Genomic DNA, 14,283 nt, shown 5'->3' with positions numbered 1-14,283 from the left:
TCCTAGGTTCTTTCCTTCCCATGAGGCTGCCTGGCTTTTCTCCATGAGGACGGGCACCAGTGTATCTTGCGGCTTGAAATCCCTCTGAAAAGATGAAGTCAACGCTCACCAAAGCACTGGGCCATTGTCTTTTCATGTTTCCCCACGGGATGAAATACAGTGTCTGGTGATGAACAGATGTTGCCTCTCCCAGCCCCAGGTCAGTTGTTTAGTGTATCCCCATCTCCTACCTAGCTGACCAAGGCTGGCCAGAGCTTGGTGGGGACCCCACCCCTTATGCCACAACTGGGGGAGAGTTCTCTTGCTTCCTGTTCTGCTCCTTTTATCTCTGCCCACACCCACAAAGTGTAAACAATAAAAGCAAATGTTTGAGAGGATGCTTGTTCATAGAGCTGGACGGTTTCAGGTTATAGAGAGTAATCATTGCCAAATACACTTCTGTCCTAATTTCCTTATACCAAACACATGTTTTATTGCTGGGTGGATTTTCTTCACACCCGACCCACCTCTAACAGAACGTGAGGGTTATCCAGGCTTTCACAAAGGCTTAGCTTTCCACCCTGGCTGCCAACTTGCACCTTTGTTCCTAGAACTGAAGTAGAACTAGGCAGGAAAAACAAGGGACGTTTGGACAAGGGGAGGGTTTCATGTGGCTTTTTTTTTTTTTAAACAGGCTAGACTCTTCCTGAGGGATGGGAGGCCTTAAAGGCCAGGTGTTCTGGCTGAAAGCAGTAGAGGAAATTCCAGGCATTTTTGCCACTGGTAAGGAAAGCCAATGCACTTGGCTGTTCCCATCACCTCCCTCCCTCTGCCCCTCACCATTTGAGGCACCCCACTCTGAGTCCAAGGTGCTTGATGCAAACTCACCATACATCTTGGGATCTGACCACTAGGGGAGCACAAAAAGCAGGAACCCAACCAGCTCTGTAATACTCAAAGTTCAGATTCAATATTGACATTCTATGCAATCATCTCAGCTGCTTCCTGTAATAAGGAGGTTGGTACATGGTGAGGGCTAGCGGGTATTTTGTGTGTGTTCTTGTGCTCACTGGTCTCCCAGCTCAGACAGCTTTGTTAACGGGTAGCTCAGCCTTGGTGCATTAGTTATCTATTGCTGTGTAACAAAATACTCCAAAATTTACTAGCTTAAAAAAACAATAAATGTTGATTGTCTCTCACAGTTTCTGTGGGTCAGGAATTCAGGAGCAGCTTAGCTATGTGATTCTGGCTTAGAATCATAGGGGGTCAAAAGAGGCTGGCTACAGACTGCATGTTTGTGTCCCCCTAAAATTCATGTTTTTTAAAAAAAATTTATTGGAGTATAGTTGATTTACAATGTTGTGTTAGTTTCTGCTGTACAGCAAAGTGAATCACTTATATATATACACATATCCACTCTTTTTTAGATTCTTTTCCCATATAGGCCATTACAGAGTACTGAGTAGAGTTCCCTGTGCTATACAGTAGGTAATTATTAGTTATCTATTTTATATATAGTAGTGTGTATCTGTCAATCCCAATAAAATTCATATATTAAATCCTAATGCCCAATGTGATATTTGGAGGTGGGCTTTTAGGTCATGAAAGTGGAGCCCTCATGAATAGGATTAGTGCCCTTATCACTGTATGATTGACACAGTGGTTTCACTTGCATTACTCAACTTTACTCTTGTGGAGCAGGAGGTAGTGTTCAGGAGGCCCCAGAGAGCTCCCTCACCCCTTCTGCCATCTGAGGACATTAAGACAGACATCTGTGAACCAGGAAGTGGGCTCTCACCAGGCACCAAATCTACCTTGATCTTGGACTTCCAACCTTCAGAATTGTGAGAAATAAATTTCTATTATTTATAAACCACCCAGTCTATGGCGTTATTGTTATAGCGGCCCAAATGGGCTAAGACAAGGTCACAGTCAAAATGATGGCTGAGGCTACAGCCATCTGAAGATTTCATTAGGGTTGGACGATTCTGTTCTAAGACAGCTCACTCACATGTCTGGCCAATTTGGCCTGATTGTTGGCTGGAGGCCTTAGTTCTTCACCTTCTGGGTCTCTCTGAAGGGTTGCTTGAGATTTCCCACAACATGTCAGCCGGCTCCTCCAAGACAGTGATCCAAGAGAGGGGAACATGAGGCCACATGTCTTTTCTGACCCAGCTTTGCAGGTCACATGCCATCATTTCTCCAATGTCCTATTGGTGACACAGGGCAGTCCTATTCCATAAGTGAGGGGACTACCCACAGGTGTGAGTAGCAGGAGGTGGAAATCACTAGGAGTCTCGTTGGAGGCTGGCTACATTTGGTTTACACATTGTAACCCCCGTTTTCTTACCTGCCTTTTTACTATTTTCCTGAGGAGGGTTAGTTTTGAGACTCATGCTTGATTATACCTGCCTGGAAACCTATCTACATGCTCCTCCATGCGGTTAGGACCTGTGGGGGACAAGGGACTCTCTTGGCACCATATAGAATATATAGAAGAGGTAATAACAGGTCTGTTAGCTTCTGTTTATCTGTGTTTCTCAGGATACAATGTTGGAGTTAATGGGGATGAGCATCAAGCATTTACAGGGGCTTGCACGCAGATGGGAAAAATAGCTAAATTACGTGCTAGGCATTGTGTGAAGCAGCTCACATGCTCACGTAAATATGCATACGTGAGGCACCGATGTAATTAAACTCTTGTTTTTTATAAAAAAGGAAATGGAGGCACAGAGACATGAAGTGTCACAGCCCAAAGTGCCACAGCTAGAAAGCAATGGGGTGGGGATTTGATCACAGGCTGTCTATCTGAGGCTCACGGTCTGCTATCCCCCAACCCATTTTCCATCACAGTGAGAGCTCGCTTGTTCAGCCTATCTGTAGTGATTACTGCAAGTCAGGCTTCCATCTTAACAAAAATACAGCTTAAATTAGGGGGCTTTTTACAGGCCCAGTATGTTTCACACTTTACAAAAGACTTTTGGAAAATATTTCCTTTAAACCACAAGAGCTGTAACCAGTTGTCACAAGCTTGGTGTCTTAAAACAACGCAAAGTTATTATCTTACAGTTGCGTAGGTCAGAGATCCAACACAGGTCTAAAATCAAGGTGTTGGCAGGGCTGCATTCCTTCTGGAGGCTCTGGGGAGAATCTGTTTCTTGGCCTTTTTACCTTCTAGAGGCTGCCTGCATTCCTTGGTTCATGGTCCCTTTCCTCCATCTTCAAAGTCAGAAATGTGACATGTCTGACCCTTATTCTGATCTTCTCATCTCTCTTTCTCTGACTACAGCTGGGAAAGCTGCTTTTTAAGGACTCATGTGATTAGACTGTGCCCACTCAGATAATGGATCCTCTTCCATCTCAAGGTCCTTAATTACATCTTCAAAATCCCATTTGCCATACAAGATTAATATATTCACAGTTTATGGGACATTTGGGGGGCATTATTCTGCCAACTATTACTGTAAGTGAAGGAACTGGGACTCAAACAGGGCTAACAGTACAGATATGGTCAGTGAGGCATTGTGGTATTGGAGGAAGGGTAGACATATAGATGAGCTGAGCATAAGAGTCCAGAAGTGGACACACACAAGTATGGCCAACTGATTTTTGACAAAGGAGCAAAATGGAAGAAGGATAGTCTTTTTAAATAAAAGGTGTTGAAATAATTGGACATCTTTAGGCAAAAAAAAATGAATACTGACCTAAACCTCTCATCTTGTACAACAATTAACTCAAAATGGATTATAGATCTGAATGTAAAGTGTAAAACGATAAAACTTCTAGAAGAAAATAGAGAAGAAACTCTTTGTGACCTGGGCAAAGAGGTCTTAGATGTGCTGCCAAAAGCACAATTCATAAAAAGAAAAAATTTGAAAAATTGGACTTCATCAAAATTAAAAGCTTTGTTCTATAAAAGTCCCAGGTAAGGGATGAAAAGACAAGCTAAAAAAATGGGGGAAACATTTGCAAGTCACATATCTGACAAAGGACTTGTATCCAGAATATATAGAGAACTTTAAAAAAAAATAATTAATTTTTGGCTGTGTTGGGTCTTTGTTGCTGCACGCGGGCTTTTCTCTAGTTGCAGCGAGCGGGGGCTACTCTTTGCTGCAGTACGCGGGCTTCTCACCATGGTGGCTTCTCTTGATGCGGAGCACGGGCTCTAGGCGTGCGGGCTTCAGTAGTTGTGGCTCGCAGGCTCTAGAGCACAGTCTCAGTAGTTGCGGCGCACGGGCTTAGTTGCTCCGCGGCATGTGGGATCTTCCCGGACCAGGGTTTGAATCCATGTCCCCTGCATTGGCAGGCGGATTCTTAATGACTGCGCCACCAGGGAAGCCCTACAGAGAACTTTTTAAACTCAAAAGAAACAAATAATCCCATTAGAGAATGGACCGAGGACTTGAACAGACATTTCAACAAATGGGGAAACAGATAGCAAATAGACACACGAATATATGTTCAATATTATTGGCCATTAGTAAAATGCCAATTAAAAGCATGATGAGATACCATGACATATCTATTGGAATGGCTACAATAAAAAATCCTGACGTATTAAGTGCTGACAAGGATGCAGAGAAAGTGCATCACTAGTACACACCTGGTGCCAATGAAAATGGTATAGTTAGTCTGTAAAACTGTAGCAGTTTCTTACAAAGTCAAGTATACATTTACCTTGCAACCTAGCAATTGCACTCCTGGATATCTATCCCAGGGAAATGAAAACATTATGTTCCCACAAAATCCATATACAAATGTTTATAGCAGCTTTATTTATAATAGCCCCAAATTGGAAGTTGCCCAAATATCCTTCATCACGTGAATGATTAAACAAATGGTCTTAAATCCACACAATAGAATATTATTCAACAATAAAAAGAAATAAAGTGTTGACACACACAACAGCTTGGATGGATCTCAAAGATATGATGCTGAGTGGAAAAAAGTCAACCTCAACCGTTACATATATTCGCATTTATATAACACTCTGAAAATGACAAAATGATAGTGATGGTTGCCAGGGGGTAGGAGTGGTGGAGGGTGTGACTATAAAGGGAGAAGCTGAGGGAGTTTCTTTGTGGCGGTGGAACAGTTCTGTATCCTGATTGTAGTGTTGGTGGCATGAATCTATACATGTGATAAAATTTCATAAATCGATACACCAAAAATAAAAAACGCAAGTAAAAACTGGTGGAATCCAAATAATAGTTTAGTTAATAGTGTTGTATCAACTTGTTGATAATGTGGTTATGTTACATGTTATCATTAAGCCATGTGAAGTGTACATAGGAACTCCCTGTGCTATTTTTATAATTTCTTGTATTTTTTTTTCAAATATAAAGTAAGCCAACAAACAAAACTCCAAAACAAAACACCCTGGCTTTTCTCACTCCATATCTGAGCTATGTCTAGGTAGCACTGATACTCCCTATCTCATGCTTTCTTACTTGCCTTTGCCATGAAATCTGAACTGAAAAAGAGAGTAAACCAACATTTTGGGTAAAACGGTGTTTCCCAAAGGGCACTAATTCAGCAGGATTTCATGTTAGGCAAGAATAAATATTCTGTGTCCAGGAATATTTGGGAAATCCTGGGTTAGCTAGATTTCCTTACTGAGAGACTCCTTTGTAGGACACGGACATACGCTGCAGATCTCCGAGAGGGGACTATAGCACATAGCAATTCTCTCAGTTTTTTGTTCATAGAATTTTTTTTTCCTTCTCTGAGTATCTCAAGGGATTATGGCTTTGTGTACTTGAGAAACACTGAGCTAAAGCATTCATCAGAGAAGAGAAGAGCAAGGAGCGTGGAATCATTTTCATCTTGGAGCCAGGCATCTGGCTTCAGGCATTGGATCCTCTCAGCCCTTTGTCATGTAGTGCGTATAACTCACAGGAGATGTGTAGGAAAGAAAGGGGGTCAATCTTCATCGTGTGAAGGGTCTGAGTTTTATTTTTGATTTTCCATTTTGAGCAGAGAACTTGGAGAGAATTCTTTCTCCCCTTCTCCATTCCTCCATTCTGAGGGTCAGAGGCTCCATTCCCCATCTGATGGTGGAACTGGATGAAATAGAGAAGGACCAACAATGCACTCTGGAAGCTGAATGTGAGGGGCTGGGTCTTTGGGAAAGTGAGGTGGAGGGTCATGAGGAAGCAGATCCAGGAGGGCTATTTCCTGATGACTATAGGGTTGGCCATGTGGTGATCCTAAGTTTCTAAAGACACCTACTTGTGTGGAGAAGAGGGAGCCCTCCTACACAGCTGGTGGGAATGCAATAAAATGTATTACTTCACACATGCCTTTGATAAGGAATTCAGGAGTGACTTAAGTGGTTCTAGGTCATGGTCCCTCATGATGCTGCAGTCTCCTGAAGGTTTGTTTGGGGCGGGATGATCTGATTCCAAGACGGCTCACTCGCTTGGCTGCCCCATACAAGTTGGTGGTTGGTATGACATTTCAGTTCCTCACCATGTAGACTTCTCATAAGGCTGCTTGAGTGTTCTCACAACATGGCAGCTTGTTTCTTCCAGAACAAGTGATCCAAGAGAGAGCAAGGCAGAAACTGCTATGTCATTTATGATGTAGTCTTGGATGTTATGCCCCATCATTTCTGCAATATCCTATTCGTTACACATGTCAGCCCTTTTCAGCCCTATTCAGTGTGGGAGGGGACTTGACTACACATGGCATCAATTCCAGCATGAAAGAATCATTGGGGGCCATCATGAAGGCTGGCTACAAAAACCTATAAGAGAAGATGTTAAAAAAAAAACAAAAACAACCTATAACAGAAAGAAATTACTGAAAGAACAGCCTTAAATGGATAAGTGTCCTCAAATGGCTGAGTGATCATTTTCTAGAGGCTGTACCACTCTTCCTTTCCACAAGAAGTGGCATAATACTGGGGTCACAATTTGCTCATTCTTTCAACGGGCATTTATTGAGCACCTACTGTGTGCCATCAGTTTGCTTAGGACCTCTGTAGAGGGAGCCCTGCAAGAGAAGCGTATCCCAGGAGCACAGTTTCAGAAACCAGACACACAAGCCCAGGAAGAAGTATCACCTTGATTCACGACCAGATGTGCATAATTACCATTCATCCTAATCATTCTTTTAAGTAGGGGTTCCAAGTAATCATACTAACCTGAATAGCACACTTATGTCCTTTGTCTGTTTGTTGGATAATGACTTCATTTCACCTGCTCTGCTTAAATGGATTGACTCCCCTCTCCCGTCCCTCTCTCTGGTCATAATTCTTTCTGTTCCCATTTCAGATGGAGACAGGTGCCCTCCAAACCACACTCCCCACATTTATCAAAGCTAAATAGATAGCTTCCTGCTGCCCTCACCCGTATTTCTAAAAGCAAGCTCTTCCTACCTTACACAGAGAGCCTAACCGGGGCAGGAAACTTGATTAATGCACAACTTACTTCTTCCCTCAGGTTATTTATGTCTCAGTCAAAATTCCCGGTTGCCAGCAAGAAACGGACTCGCCATCTTCAGCATAAGGGAACGGATTAGAAGGACATCAGAGTTCTCAGGACGGAGAAGTGGTTTGAAAACCAAGCTTAGGAGATGGGTGAGAACTAAGGGCTTTCTGAAGGGCCAGGCAGCAGGGGCAATGTGGTCAGTGTGCACTATGGTCACTGTGATAACACACCTTCCAGGGCTCCTCCTGTCCTGACTTCACAGCCTTAAGATTCAAAGTCTTGGGAAACAGCATCCATTTGGCTTGACCAAGGTCAACACCGGCCCCAGGCTTCAGAGGTGGGAAGAAGTAAGACCTGACCCATTTTGTCTTTCCAAAAAAAAAAAGTATTTCAAGACATTTACTAATTCTCTAAATAGCTCTGGTTGATTTGTCATCATGCTCTTCAAAGGGAAGCTCTCCATTGCTCAATGAGGAGTCGATTACTGCACTGTCCTTAGGATCCAACCAAGGCTTGTATTTTCCATTAACAAGCCCTCCGAAATGGCAAACACTCTCAAGAAGTGTTTCAATTGGATATTCTGTTAAGTTACTAATAATCATCTCCTAATGCCATCTATTACAGAAAATTAGATGAATGTAGCAGGAGCAGAAAAATATTGATTGCCACCCTCTGAATTTTTAATATGAGTGTCTGATTTATAAATTAAACCGTTTCATTAATTACAGTAGCAAGGCCATCTCTCAATTCAAGCTACGGTGCTGACTGTCTCATCAGCAATATTAGGTAATAATGATTCATTAACATGAGTTTCGTCCCTGGTCCAGGTTGTGTGTCCTGCTCTAGCAAAGAGCCTCATGCTTGCTGGGTTTGTAGTTATCTTTCTATGGCCCATCCCTCATCTTTCATTCTCAATCTACTTGCCCATTTTGGCCAAATGAGCATCTTCCACAGGTTGACCTCTACCTTCCCCAGGATCTTATAACCTCATTCAGAAAAGTATTTGGTTCTTGTTGGATCAAAGGGCCTCTGATTGTCCAAGTGTCTGTCCCCCCAAACCTAGCCCCATCTTGGTATGTAGCAGAGGCACAATTAGTTACTTGTTGAATGTTTGAAAGAATAAGTGAACAAATGCTATTTTCCAAGCATCTTCCACAGTGATTATTCTGTTCCATCTTTTGAAACACTCCCAGAAGTGGAGAAAATAGAGCCTTGTTGATCAGAAGCTCAGGTTCTGGAGTCAGACAGCATCTTATCTTTGCTATATACTAGCTATGTGGGCCTCTGTTTCTTCATCAATAGAATGGGAATAATCAGACTCCCTATCTCACAGGGTTTACTTTGTGGGTGCCCTGTGGGGAGGGCATGACCAGCCTCCCCCAACCCAAAATTGTTTCAGATGGGAGTGTCTGGGCTTTCTTATTGGCTTGCCCAGAGGGGGACAAAGGGAAACGGGAATGGTGGGGGCTTGAAAGCTGTCAGTGGTCAAACATAAAAAATGGAGCCTGACTCTTTATTATAGGACTGTGGTGAGAAAATATCTGCTTAAAGCACTTAGCATACTGTAGGGTATAGTGTTTCATAAATGGGTTATTAATGCAATGATGGTTTAATCCTTTTAAGAAGCTTTTGCATCTGTTATCCCATTTTCTCTTTATATCAACCCAAGCAATTGAGAGACCTGGTCAGAAGAAGTAGATCTGGTACAACGGAAGCATTCAACAAGTGATAGCTGTTAACCTCAGCATCACCATTCCCGTCATTATCACCAGCTTTACCATCATCACCATTGCCACCATCACCACCATCATCATCATCACCATAGCTACTGCCACATCAGCAGCATCATCACCACCAGCGCCCCCATCGTTATCACCAGCAAAAGCAGCACCATCACCACATCACTATCTCCATCATCATCATCACTGTCATCATCAGATTTCTCTTAGATTATCTACTTTCTTAGGTCGCAGAAGTATATTTTCTCTGTTGTTGCAGACCAAATGACATGAGCTATTAGTAACAACAACAACAACAAAATAGAGGCTCACCTGGCTTAAAAATAATTAGTGTCTCAATTAGCAAGAAGTCCAAGAAGGATGATTCTTGGGGGCTCAAAGACATCGTTATAGACCCTGGTTCTTTTCTCCTCTGCCGTCATCATTGCATTACCGGGTTCTCAGGTGGTTCACAAGGTGAAGCTGCAGGAGCATCAACAACCACATACAGAAATGTGTATTTCGGTAGAAACAGATTATCCTCTTTAATGTGGGTGGGCCTCATCTAATCAATTGAAGGCCTTAATAGAATAAAGCTGAGCAGGAAGGAATTCTGCCAGCAGACTGTCTTTGGACTTGAACTGCAACTCTTCCCTGAGTCTCTAGCCTGCCAATATACGCTGCAAGTTTTGAACTTACCAAGCCTCTGCAGATGCATCATTCAACTCCTTGTAAAAAATCTCTCCCTCTCTCTATACATGCTTCTTGTTGGTTCTCTTTTTCTAGAGAACTCTGACTAATACTTTGGGCCAAGTCTGAATCCTCTTTTGTGGGCAGGGCGTGAGGATAGTCTTAGAGCACATTAACAGTTAATTTTGAGGATGGCACAGGTAGAAAGATTCTGGAAACCGCATTTTGTTTCCTGTAGCTGCAGGTCAGATTTACTGCCCTGAGCAGATTCCTTCCTGGGTAGACACTGAACATGCAGCCAGCTACATAGAACACCGGAGACATTGGGTCCTACCTACTCCTTGTGTCCCTAACCCAGTGATAACCCCTGAGGGCCCAATCTTGGCTCTAGATCAGTGGTTCTCAATACAGGTGATTTTGTCCCCTGGGGACATTTGGCAAAGTCTGCAGACATTTTTGGTTAGCACAACTGGGAAGCAGGTGATGTGACCGCTATTTCTCTAGGAGGTAAAGGTCAGGGATGTGGCTAAGCCTCCTACAAGGCACAGGACAGCCCCATAGCCACCCCCTGACAAAGAACTGTCTGGCCCAAATGTCAATTGTGTCAAGATTGAGAAACTCTGATCTAGATAATTAACTAACAAATAAAGCAGGCCTTCCTTTCAACTCTTATCTTCCAAGTGATGGCTGTTCTCTCTCTTTCTCTGTCTCTCCCCTTCCTGCCTTCCTTGCTCTCTCTCCTCTCTGTCCCTGTCTCTGTGTGTCTCTGTGTCTCTGTGTCTGTCTGTCTCTCTGTCACATACACACAATCTCTTTTTGTAGTGTTAGTTTATAAGCTGAGAGAATTATGACAGAGACAGAAAAGACAGCATTTATTTCACTGTATCTCTGTCCTCTAACACCTCAGCGCTCACAGCTCTGAGCCTTTGGTGCCCCAGCATAAAATTTGTGAGATTTAAACGTATACTAGGCGATGCCTTGTAAAACACACAGAATATGATCTGACAAGGTCCTTTCCCAATGCCCTACTCCACACAAAATCTCCAAGCAGTAATTCAGTTTCAGGGCTTTTCTCTTCTTAAAAGAGGTGTGTGACGCCACCCAGGCCCTGTACTGAAGAGCAGTCTTGTAGTTAACACTGGCATTTCCTTCTCTGGGTAATGGATTTTATTTAGCCAAAAATAAGCATTAAAGCAATTTTAAGGAGACACCATTCTATTTTTTTTTTTTTTTTTTTTTTGCGGTACGCGGGCCTCTCACTGTTGTGGCCTCTCCCGTTGCGGAGCACAGGCTCCGGACGCGCAGGCTCAGCGGCCACGGCTCACGGGCCCAGCCGCTCCGCGGCATGTGGGATCCTCCCGGACCGGGGCACAAACCCGCGTCCCCTGCATCGGCAGGCGGACTCCCAACTACTGCGCCACCAGGGAAGCCCTGACACCATTGTTTTTGATGATGGTTTTGTTTGCCTTGGAAAATGTGAGACGTTGCTGCCTAATGATAATAACCATTAACTTTGGGTTTATTCTGGGGTTAATGGATTATTATAAGGCTGAGGAAAATTATTTTCCAATAAATGTTAAATTTCATTTTTTCTGCGCCTCCTCTCTCTTTGCCACATGTTCAGTGTTTTCTTCTTCTGCTTTAAAAATGTGTAGACCCCAGATAAATGGGCTGACAAAGCCTGCTGTGTTTTCTTTACCATTTATGATTCTTGAAAAAAAATCCCATGTTAATTTTTAGTTTGCATTAGGGAAAAGGAATGGTATTCAGTATCTTTCCTTAATAGGAGAAGTTTGGTGACCTTTTCTTAATAGAAGTTCCATTTCTGTGAGGCTCACACGCATCAAAAATTGGCCATTTCCAAAAAGCACATGAAAAGATGCTCGACATTGCTAATTATCAGAGAAATGCAAATCAAAACTACAATGAGGTATCACCTCACACTGGTCAGAATGGCCATCATCAAAAAGTCTACAAACAATAAATGCTGGAGAGGGTGTGGAGAAAAGGGAACCCTGTTGCACTGTTGGTGGGAATGTAAATTGATACAGCCACTATGGAGAACAGTACAGCTGTTCCTTAAAAAACTACAAATAGAACTACTGTATGATCCAGCAATCCCACTCCTGGGCACATATCCAGAGAAAACCATAATTCGACAAGATACGTGCACCCCAATGTTCATAGCAGCACTATTTACAATAGCCAGGACATGGAAACATCCTAAAGGTCCATCGACAAGAGTAATGGATAAAGAAGATGTGGTACATACATATAATGGAATATTACTCAGCCACAAAACAGAAAGAAATAATGCCATTTGCAGCAACATGGATGGACCTAGAGACTATCATACTAAGTGAAGTCAGACAGAGAAAGACAAATATCATATGATATCACTCATAAGTGGAATCTAATTTAAAAAAATAATATAAATGAACTTATTTACAAAAAAGAAATAGACTCACAGATTTCAAAAACAAACTTATGGTTACCAAAGGGGAAGCATGGTGGGGGTGGGGAGGGATAAATTAGCAGTTTGGGATTAACATACACACGCTACTATATATAAAATAGATAACCAACAAGGACCTACTGTATAGGACAGGGAATAATTCTACTCAATATTCTGTAATAACCTAAACGGGAAAAGAATCTGAAAAAGAATGAATATATGTATATTCATTTATACATTTATATTTTATATAATATATATTATATTATACATTTATATTCAGTTATAGAAAAACTCTGCTGTACACCTGAAACAAAGACAACATTGTAAATCAACTATACTTCAACAACAACAAAAACCTGTAGTTTATATGCCTATTTTTTTTTTTCAGGGGAATTCCACCTTCTTCACATGCTTTGAGCCAGATTTCTATGCTAAAGATGTTACCTGCAATTAAATTAGTTGTGTTTTAACTTTTCATTTATTTTACCTTAATTCTAGATGTCATTTTATAAATGCTAGATCTACCACTTCCTAGCTCTTGGACTTGGAGCAAAACACTTAACCTCTGCAAAGCCTCAGTTTTCTCATCTCTAAAAAGGGCCTAACAATAGAACCAGCCTCACGGGGTTGTTACTAAGATTCAAGGCACATGTAAAGTTTATATTAGCATTCAGTAACTGTCAGCTATTATTATTGTTACTATTTTGGAATATAAGTGGTAACCTTGAGAGCACTTTAGCTACGTAGACAAGCTGGGTCATACTTCACCCTTCAGGATGGTCATATTATTCCCCTGATGTTGATTTATTTGTGAAGAGGTCAGGCCTGTGGTCCGATGGATCCACTAGTGTGATTACTGCTTAGACCCTGCTCAAGGGGAAGATCTGGTGAAGATTCGTGAAGGTTTTGGTTTGTTTTACAAAAAATGTCTACATGTCTATTATTTTAATAAAAATCTGAATGATAAAAAAAATTGGCCATTTCCACAGAATTCTCAAGTTCAACCTGATGGATTGTAATGGCTTTGTTCACCAATGTCAATCCTTTCTAATTCATGGATTACTCATTGCAGGGGCAGGGAAGAAATCTATTGAGCGCTGGGACTGCTTTAGAAGGGCTTTCGGCACCAGCCAGATCTCCCCGTCACATTGGCTACGGGTTCTGGGTGGTGGCTTACAGTTTGCAAAATGGGTTTGAGGAAATACTCAGCGTTCTGCGTGATTTCTCCCCCTTGCCCAGTGCTTCCCCTGCTTCCCTATGTGAGGCGAATCGCTGAATGCTTCTGTGGAACAGTCAGGGGCCTAAAAGTCAACTCCTAGGATGAAATAACCAACACTCATTCAGGGAATGATTGCCGAGCACCTACTACGGTCAGGTCCGACGCCCCAGAGACACAAGGGCCCTGACCCCAAGATCACCGTCTTGACAGCCTTGACAAACTCTCTTTAGCCCTAGGGTGCTGAGCTAACACTAAAGACCGGAATGCCGAACGTGACTCAGAGCACCAGAGGCCTTACCCAGTTTACCCAGTATCCAAATTCACCGACAATTTTCAGAACATAAGTTCTCACCAGGTACGAGCGGAGCCAGGAGAGGCCGGGGACCACCGGTGTCATCCCCAGACCCCCTCTTGCTACAGTAATTCTCCTCTTCCAGATTAAACGAACGAACTCTAAGTAATGCCATTTGGGGCAACACTTACCGGTTAGGGAGCCGTTCCGGTCACGAAGCATTTCCGTGTTATACTCTGGTAAGTTCAAAGGGTAGTGACATCTTCCAGGAGGCCAAGCCCCATAAATCCACAGATTCCACATTTGTTTGCCATAAGTAACCCAGACACCTCAGGTATATCCTGCTGAAAGCCCTTCATGGGTGAGGACTGTCTCCTTGTAAATATCACCTGTGTTTTTCAGAAGGTCAGTCAGAAGCACGTTTGCCAGGGGGTTTGATTATGCTGTCCTTTCTGTCCCGAGGTGTCTCTTGAACTGGGAGAGGCAGGAGAGCG

This window comes from Lagenorhynchus albirostris, chromosome 10, assembly GCF_949774975.1.
Source record: "Lagenorhynchus albirostris chromosome 10, mLagAlb1.1, whole genome shotgun sequence".
Taxonomy (NCBI): domain Eukaryota; kingdom Metazoa; phylum Chordata; class Mammalia; order Artiodactyla; family Delphinidae; genus Lagenorhynchus; species Lagenorhynchus albirostris.
Note: the sequence above shows the minus strand (reverse complement) of the source record.